Source organism: Ambystoma mexicanum, chromosome 2q (genome assembly GCF_040938575.1).
Source record: "Ambystoma mexicanum isolate Mex_15411 chromosome 2q, UKY_AmexF1_1, whole genome shotgun sequence".
Classification (NCBI taxonomy): domain Eukaryota; kingdom Metazoa; phylum Chordata; class Amphibia; order Caudata; family Ambystomatidae; genus Ambystoma; species Ambystoma mexicanum.
In genome coordinates, this window is record NC_090924.1 from 903,838,209 (window position 1) to 903,848,830 (window position 10,622).

A 10,622-nucleotide genomic window follows, 5' to 3' on the forward strand; every position below is an offset into this window, starting at 1 on the left:
CGAAAAAAATGGCACCTCACATGTAGGGATGCATCTACTTGGGCACAAAGGGAAAATACTAAACCACTGATATCCCAAAGGGTTTGGGAAGAGGACATTTTTAGGATTCTGGACTTGTGGACAACCTAAAGATGTTGGTCTGGGGTGTCGCAGCCACCAAGAAAAACAGGGAACCCCATGCATTTCTGAAAAGAAGACACCCATGTGAATAGAAAGAGGTATGACTTGCGTGAATCGCCCTAGAATTTATTACCCACAATGCCTAGCAAAATACAGACTATAGAAAAAAACAAAATGTTCAGACATTTGCACCAGGAACCCACTGAAACACGCCAGCAACAACAGATGTTGTACCTTATACTTTCCCAGAGGTGTCCCCACAAAAAGGGTACCTCACGTGTGAGGGTGCACCTACCAGGATGCAAAGGGCAAAGGCTAAACCACTGGTATCCCAAAGGGTTTGGGAAGAGGCCATTTTTAGGATTTTGGTCTTGTGAACAACCTACATATTTGGGACTGGATTTTCTCAGCCACCAAGAAAAACAGTGAACCCCATGCATTTCTGCAAAGAAGACACCCATGGGAATACAAAGAGGTATGACTTGCGTGAATCGCCCTGGAATTTATTTCCCACAATGCCCGGCAAATTCCAGAATTTAGGGAAACAACCACCATTTTTAGACATTTGCCCCCAGGAAAACACAGAAACACGCCGGCAACAACACATGTCCTACCTTCCCACGTTCCCAAAGGTGTCACAACAAAAACAGTACCTCACTTGTGTGGGTGCACCTACCAGGGTGCAAAGGAAAAGGCTAAACCACTGGTGTCCCCAAGGGTTTGGAAAGAGGATATGTTTAGGATTTTGGTCTTGTGGACAACCTACAGATTTGAGCCTGGGGTTTCGCAGCCATCACGGAAAACAGGGAACTCCATGCCTTTCTGAAAAGAAGACACCCATGGGAATCCATAAAGGTCTGACTTGAACAAATTGCCCTAGAATGTATTACCAACAATGCCCAGCAAAGTACAGAATTTATTGGAAAAAATCCAAATTTTCAGACATTTACCACCAGGAAACCACTGAAACACGCGGTCAACAACACATGTACTACCTTCCCTCATTTCCACAGGTGTCGCATAAAAAATGGTACCTCACATGTAGGGGTGCATCTACTTGGGCACAAAGGGAAAATACTAAACCACTGGTATCCCAAAGGGTTTGGGTAGAGGACATTTTTAGGATTATGGACTTGTGGACAACCTACAGATTTGGGCCTGGGAAGTTGCAGCCAACAAGGAAAACAGGGAACTCCATGCATTTCTGAAAAGAAGACACCCCTGGGAATTCACAGAGGTCTAACCTATGCGAATCACCCTAGAATGTATTACCTTAAATGCCCAGCAAACTCCAGAATTTAGGAGGAAAACACAATTTTCAGACATTTGCCAGCAGGAAACCACCAAAACATGCCGGCAACAACATATATAGTACCTTCCCTCATTTCCACAGGTGTCCGGTAAAAAATGGTACCTTACATGTGGGGGTGCATCTGCCTGGGCACAAAGTGAAAATACTAAACCACTCATATCCCAAAGGGTTGGGGAAGAGAACATTTTGAGGATTCTGGATTTGTGGACAACCTAAATATGTTGGTCTGGGGTGTCGCAGCCACCAAGAAAAACAGGGAACCCCATGCATTTCTGAAAAGAAGACACCCATGTGAATACAAAGAGGTATGACTTGCGCGAATCGCCCTAGAATTTATTACCCACAATGCCTGGCAAAATACAGAGTATAGGGAAAAAAACAAAATGTTCAGACATTTGACAGCAGGAAACCACCGAAACACGCCAGCAACAACAGATATTGTACCTTCTACCTTCCCACCGGTGTCCCCACAAAAAGGGTACCTCACATGTGTGGGTGCACCTACCAGGGCGCAAAGGGCAAAGGCTAAACCACTGGTATCCCAAATGGTTTGGGAAGAGGCCATTTTTAGGATTTTGGTCTTGCGAACAACCTACATATTTGGGCCTGGATTTTCTCAGCCACCAAGGATAACAGGGAACCCCATGCATTTATGAAAAGAAGATGCCTGTGGTAATCCACAGAGGTCTGACCTGCGTGACTCGTCCTAGAATGTATTACCCACAATGCCTGGCAAATTCCAGAATTTAGGGAAACAACCACCATTTTTAGACATTTGCCCCCAGGAAAACACAGAAACACGCCAGCAACAACACATGTCCTACCTTCCCACGTTCCCAAAGGTGTCACAAGAAAACAGTACCTCACATGTTTGGGTGCACCTACCAGAGCGCAAAGGAAAGGCTAAACAACTGGTATCCCCATGGATTTGGTCAGAGGATATGTTTAGGATTTTGGTCTTGTGGACAACCTACAGATTTGAGCCAGGGGTGTCGCAGCCATCAAGGAAAACAGGGAACTTCACGCCTTTCTGAAAAGAAGACACCCATGGGAATCCATAAAGGTCTGACTTGAACAAATTGCCCTAGAATGTATTACCCACAATGCCCAGCAAAGTACAACATTTATGGGAAAAAATCACAATTTTCAGACATTTACCACCAGGAAACCACTGAAACACGCCGGCAACAACACATGTACTACCTTCCCTCAGTTCCACAGGTGTCCCGAAAAAAATGGTACCTCACATGTGGGGGTGTATCTACTTGGGAACAAATGGAAAATACTAAATCACTGATATCCCAAAGGGTTTGGGAAAGGACATTTTTAGGATTCTGGACTTGTGCACAACCTAAAGATGTTGGTCTGGGGTCACGCAGCCATCAAGAAAAACAGGGAACCCCATGCATTTCTGAAAAGAAGACACCCATGTGAATACAAAGAGGTATGCCTTGCTTGAATCACCCTAGAATGTATTACCCACAATGCCTGGCAAAACACAGAATATAGGGAAAAAAACAAAATTTTTAGACATTTGCACCAGGAAACCACTGAAACACGCCAGCAACAACAGATGTTGTACCTTCTACTTTCCCACAGGTGTCCCCACAAAAAGGGTACCTCACATGTGTGGGGGCACCTACCAGGGCGCAAAGGGCAAACGCTAAACCACTGGTATCCCAAAGGGTTTGGGAAGAGGACATTTTTAGGATTTTGCTCTTGTGGAAAACCAACAGATTTGGGCCTTGTGTCTCGCAGCCATCAAGGAAAACAGGGAACTCTATGCATTTCTGTAAAGAAGACACCCGTGGGAATCCAAAAAGGTCTGACTTGAACAAATCGACCTAGAATGTATTACTCACAATCCCTGAAAAGTACAGAATGTATGGAAAGAAAACTCGTTTCGACAGGTGTCCCGACAAAAATGGTACCTCACATGTGTGAGTGCATCTACCTGGGCACAAAGGGAGAATACTAAACCACTGGTATCCCAAAGGGTTTGGGTAGAGGACATTTTTTGGATTATGGACTTGTGGACAACCTACAGATTTGGGCCTGGGAAGTCGCAGCCAACAGGGAAAACAGGGAACTCCATGCATTTCTGAAAAGAAGCCACCCGTGGGAATTCACAGAGGTCTAACCCGTGCAAATCGCCCTGAATTTATTACCTTAAATGCCCAGCAAAGTCCAGAATTTAGGGGGAAAACACAATTTTCAGACATTTGCCAACAGGAAACCACCGAAACATGCTGGCAACAACATATATAGTACCTTCCCTCATTTCCACAGGTGTCCAGAAAAAAATGGTACCTTACATGTGGGGGTGCATTTGCCTGGGCACAAAGTGAAAATACTAAACCACTGATATCCCAAAGGGTTGGGGAAGAGAACATTTTTAGGATTCTGGACTTGTGGACAACCTAAAGATGTTGGTCTGGGGTATCGCAGCCACCATGAAAAACAGGGAACCCCATGCATTTCTGAAAAGAAGACACCCATGTGAATACAAAGAGGTATGACTTGCATGAATCGCATTAGAATTTATTACCCACAATGCCTGGCAAAATACAGAATATAGGGAAAAAAACAAAATGTTCAGACATTTGCACCAGGAAACCACTGAAACACGCCAGCAACAACAGATGTTGTACCTTCTACTTTCCCACAGGTGTCCCCATAAAAAGGGTACCTCACATGTGTGGGTGCACCTACCAGGGCGCAAAGGGCAAAGGCTAAACCACTGGTATCCCAAAGGGTTTGGGAAGGGGCAATTTTTAGGATTTTGGTCTTGCGAACAACCTACATATTTGGGCCTGGATTTTCTCAGCCACCAAGGAAAACAGGGAACCCCATGCATTTCTGAGAAGAAGACACCCGTGGGAATACAAAAAGGTCTGACCTGCATGAATTGTCCTAGAATGTATTACCCACAATGCCCGACAAATTCCAGAATTTAGGGAAACAACCACCAATTTTAGACATTTGCCACCAGGAAAACACAGAAACACGCCGGCAACAACACATGTACTACCTTCCCTCATTTCCACAGGTGTCCCAAAAGAAATGGTACCTCACATGTGGGGGTGCATCTACTTGGGCACAAAGGGAAAACACTAAACCACTGATAAACCAAAGGGTTGGGGAAGAGGACATTTTTAGGATTCTGGACTTGTTTACAACCTAAAGCTGTCGGTCTGTGGTGTGGCAGCCACTAAGAAAAACAGGGAACCCTATGCATTTCTGAAAAGAAGACACCCATGGGAATACAAAGAGGTATGACTTGCGCGAATCGCCCTAGAATTTATTACCCACAATGCCCGGCAAAATACAGAATATAGGGAAAAAAACAAAATGTTCCGACATTTGCACCAGGAAACCACTGAAACACGCCAGCAACAACAAATGTTGTACCTTCTACTTTCCCACAGGTGTCCCAACATAAAGGGTACCTCACATGTGTGGGCACACCTCCCAGGGCGCAAAGGGCAAAGGCTAAACCACTGGTATCCCAGAGGGTTTGGAAAGAGGACATTTTTTAGGATTTTGGTCTTGCGAACAACCTACATTTTTGGGCCTGGATTTTCTCAACCACCAAGGAAAACAGGGAACCCCATGCATTTCTGAAAAGAAGATACCCGTGGTAATCCACAGAGGTCTGACCTACGTGACTCGTCCTAGAATGTATTACCCACAATGCCCGACAAATTCCAGAATTTAGGGAAACAACCTCCATTTTTAGACATTTGCCCCCAGGAAAACACAGAAACACGCCGGCAACAACACATGTCCTACCTTCCCACGTTCCCAAAGGTGTCACAACAAAAACAGTACCTCACATGTGTGGGTGCACCTACCAGGGCAAAAAGGAAAAGGCTAAACCACTGGTGTCCCCAAGGGTTTGGAAAGAGGATATGTTTAGGATTTTGGTCTTGTGGACAACCTACAGATTTGAGCCTGGGGTGTCGCAGCCATCAAGGAAAACAGGGAACTCCATACCTTTCTGAAAAGAAGACACACATGGGAATCCATAAAGGTCGGACTTGAACAAATTGCCCTAGAATGTATTACCAACAATGCCCAGCAAAGTACAGAATTTATTGGAAAAAATCACAATTTTCAGACATTTACCACCAGGAATGCACTGAAACACGCCAGCAACAACACATGTACTACCTTCCCTCATTTCCACAGGTGTCGCGAAAAAAATGGTACCTCACATGTAGGGGTGCATCTACTTGGGCACAAAGGGAAAATACTAAACCACCGAAATCCCAAAGGGTTTGGGAAGAGGACATTTTTAGGATTATGGACTTGTGGACAACCTACAGATTTCAGCCTGGGAAGTCGCAGCCAACAAGGAAAACAGGGAACTCCATGCATTTCTGAAAAGAAAACACCCCTGGGAATTCACAGAGGTCTTACCTATGCGAATCACCCTAGAATGTATTACCTTAAATGCCCAGCAAAGTCCAGAATTTAGGGGGAAAACACAATTTTCAGACATTTGCCAGCAGGAAACCACCAAAACATGCCGGCAACAACATATATAGTACCTTCCCTCATTTCAACAGCTGTCCGGTAAAAAATGGTACCTTACATGTGGGGGTGTATCTGCCTGGGCACAAAGTGAAAATACTAAACCACTCATATCCCAAAGGGTTGGGGAAGAGAACATTTTGAGGATTCTGGATTTGTGGACAACCTAAAGATGTTGGTCTGGGGTGTCGCAGCCACCAATAAAAACAGGGAACCCCAGGCATTTCTGAAAAGAAGACACCCATGTGAATACAAAGAGGTATGACTTGCGTGATTCGCCCTAGAATTTATTACCCACAATGCCTGACAAAATACAGAATATAGGGAAAAAAACAAAACGTTCAGACATTTGCACCAGGAAACCTCTGAAACACGCCAGCAACAACAGATGTTGTACCTTCTACTTTCCCACAGGTGTCCCCATAAAATGGGTACCTCACATGTGTGGGTGTACCTACCAGGGCGCAAACGGCAAAGGCTAAACCACTGGTATCCCAAAGGGTTTGGGAAGAGGCCATTTTTAGGGTTTTGTTCTTGCGAACAACCTACATATTTGGGTCTGGATTTTCTCAGCCACCAAGGAAAACAGGGAACCCCATGCATTTCTGAAAAGAAGATACCTGTGGTAATCCACAGAGGTCTGACCTGAGTGACTCGTCCTAGAATGTATTACCCACAATGCCCGGCAAATTCCAGAATTTAGGGAAACAACCATCATTTTTAGAGGACATTTTTAGGATTATGGACTTGTGGACAACCTACAGATTTGGGTCTGGGAAGTCGAAGCCAACAAGGAAAACAGGGAACTCCATGCATTTCTGAAAATAAGACACCCGTGGGAATTCACAGAGGTCTAACCTGTGCGAATCGCCCTAGAATGTATTACCCACAATGCCTGGCAAAATACAGAATATAGGGAAAAAAACGAAATGTTCAGACATTTGCACCAGGAAACCACTGAAACACGCCAGCAACAACAGATGTTGTACCTTCTACTTTCCCACAGGTGTCTCCACAAAAAGGGTACCTCACATGTGTGGGAGCACCTACCAGGGCGCAAAGGGCAAACGCTAAACCACTGGTATCCCAAAGGGTTTGGGAAGAGGACATTTTTAGGATTTTGCTCTTGTGGAAAACCAACAGATTTGGGCCTTGTGTCTCGCAGCCATCAAGGAAAACAGGGAACTCTATGCATTTCTGAAAAGAAGACACCCGTGGGAATCCAAAAAGGTCTGACTTGAACAATTCGACCTAGAATGTATTACCCACAATCCCTGAAAAGTACAGAATGTATGGAAAGAAAACTCGTTTCGACTGTTGTCCCGACAAAAAAATGGTACCTCACATGTGTGAGTGCATCTACCTGGGCACAAAGGGAGAATACTAAACCACTGGTATCCCAAAGGGTTTGGGTAGAGGACATTTTTTGGATTATGGACTTGTGGACAACCTACAGATTTGGGCCTGGGAAGTCGCAGCCAACAGCGAAAACGGGGAACTCCATGCATTTCTGAAAAGAAGACACCCGTGGGAATTAACAGAGGTCTAACCTGTGCAAATCGCCCTAGAATTTATTACCTTAAATGCCCAGCAAAGTCCAGAATTTAGGGGGAAAACACAATTTTCAGACATTTGCCAACAGGAAACCACCGAAACATGTTGGCAACAACACATGTACTACCTTCCCTCATTTCCACAGGTGTCCAGAAAAAAATGGTACCTTACATGTGGGGATGCATCTGCCTCGGCACAAAGTGAAAATACTAAACCACTGATATCCCAAAGGGTTGGGGAAGAGAACATTTTTAGGATTCTGGACTTGTGGACAACCTAAAGATTTTGGTCTGGGGTATCGCAGCCACCATGAAAAACAGGGAACTCCATGCATTTCTGAAAAGAAGACACCATGTGAATACAAAGAGGTATGACTTGCATGAATCGCCCTAGAATTAATTACCCACAATGCCTGGCAAAATACAGAATATAGGGAAAAAACAAAAATGTTCAGACATTTGCACCAGGAAACCACTGAAACACGCCAGCAACAACAGATGTTGTACCTTCTACTTTCCCACAGGTGTCCCCACAAAAAGGGTACCTCACATGTGTGGGTGCACCTACCAGGGCGCAAAGGGCAAAGGCTAAACCACTGGTATCCCAAAGGGTTTGGGAAGGGGCAATTTTTAGGATTTTGGTCTTGCGAACAACCTACATATTTGGGCCTGGATTTTCTCAGCCACCAAGGAAAACAGGGAACCCCATGCATTTCTGAGAAGAAGACACCCGTGGGAATACAAAAAGGTCTGACCTGCATGAATTGTCATAGAATGTATTGCCCACAATGCGTGGCAAATTCCAGAATTTAGGGAAACAACCACCAATTTTAGACATTTCCCACCAGGAAAACACAGAAACACGCCGGCAACAACACATGTACTACCTTCCCTCATTTCCATAGGTGTCCCAAAAGAAATGGTACCTCACAGGTGGGGGTGCATCTACTTGGGCACAAAGGGAAAACACTAAACCACTGATATCCCAAAGGGTTGGGGAAGAGGACATTTTTAGGATTCTGGACTTGTTTACAACCTAAAGCTGTCGGTCTGGGGTGTCGCAGCCACTAAGAAAAACAGGGAACCCTATGCATTTCTGAAAAGAAGACACCCATGGGAATACAAAGAGGTATGACTTGCGCGAATCGCCCTAGAATTTATTACCCACAATGCCTGGCAAAATACAGAATATAGGGAAAAAACAAAATGTTCCGACATTTGCACCAGGAAACCTCTGAAACACGCCAGCAACAACAAATGTTGTACCTTCTACTTTCCCACAGGTGTCCCAACATAAAGGGTACCTCACATGTGTGGGCACACCTACCAGGGCGCAAAGGGCAAAGGCTAAACCACTGGTATCCCAGAGGGTTTGGAAAGAGGACATTTTTTTGGATTTTGGTCTTGCGAACAACCTACATTTTTGGGCCTGGATTTTCTCAGCCACCAAGGAAAACAGGGAACCCCATGCATTTCTGAAAAGAAGATACCCGTGGTAATCCACAGATGTCTGACCTGCGTGACTCGTCCTAGAATGTATTACCCACAATGCCTGACAAATTCCAGAATTTAGGGAAACAACCTCCATTTTTAGACATTTGCCCCCAGGAAAACACAGAAACACGCCAGCAACAACACATGTCCTACCTTCCCACATTCCCAAAGGTGTCACAACAAAAACAGTACCTCACATGTGTGGGTGCACCTACCAGGGCAAAAAGGAAAAGGCTAAACCACTGGTGTCCCCAAGGGTTTGGAAAGAGGATATGTTTAGGATTTTGGTCTTGTGGACAATCTACAGATTTGAGCCTGGGGTGTCGCAGCCATCAAGGAAAACAGGGAACTCCATGCCTTTCTGAAAAGAAGACACACATGGGAATCCATAAAGGTCGGACTTGAACAAATTGCCCTAGAATGTATTACCCACAATGCCCAGCAAAGTACAGAATGTATGGGGAAAAATCACAATTTTCAGACATTTACCACCAGGAATGCACTGAAACACGCCAGCAACAACACATGTACTACCTTCCCTCATTTCCACAGCTGTCCCGAACAAAATGGTACCTCACATGTAGGGGTGCATCTACTTGGGCACAAAGGGAAAATACTAAATCACTGATATCCCAAAGGGTTTGGGAAGAGGACATTTTTAGGATTCTGGACTTGTGGACAACCTAAAGATGTTGGTCTGGGGTGTCGCAGCCACAAAGAAAAACAGGGAACCCCATGCATTTCTGAAAAGAAGACACCCATGTGAATACAAAGAGGTATGACTTGTGTGAATCGCCCTAGAATTTATTACCCACAATGCCTGGCAAAATACAGACTATAGGGAAAAAACCAAAATGTTCAGACATTTGCACCAGGAACCCACTGAAACACGCCAGCAACAACAGATGTTGTACCTTATACTTTCCCACAGGTGTCCCCACAAAAAGGGTACCTCACGTGTGTGGGTGCACCTACCAGGATGCAAAGGGCAAAGGTTAAACCACTGGTATCCCAAAGGGTTTGCGAAGAGGCCATTTTTAGGATTTTGGTCTTGTGAACAACCTACATATTTGGGACTGGATTTTCTCAGCCACCAAGAAAAACAGCGAACCCCATGCATTTCTGCAAAGAAGACACCCATGGGAATACAAAGAGGTATGACTTGCGTGAATCGCCGTAGAATTTATTTCCCACAATGCCTGGCAAAATACAGATTGTAGGGAAAAAAACAAAATGTTCGGACATTTGCACCATGAAACCACTGAAACACGCCAGCAACAATAGATGTTGTACCTTCTACTTTCCCACAGGTGTCCCCACAAAAAGGGTACCTCACATGTGTGGGTGCACCTACCAGGGTACAAAGGGCAAAGGCTAAACCACTGGTATCCCAAAGGGTTTGGGAAGAGGACATTTTTTGGATTTTGGTCTTGCGAACAACCTACATATTTGGGCCTGGATTTTCTCACGCACCAAGGAAAACCGGGAACCCCACGCATTTCTGAAAAGAAAATACCCGTGGTAATCCACAGTGGTCTGACCTGCGTGGCTCGTCCTAGAATGTATTACCCACAATGCCCGGCAAATTCCAGAATTTAAGGGAAACA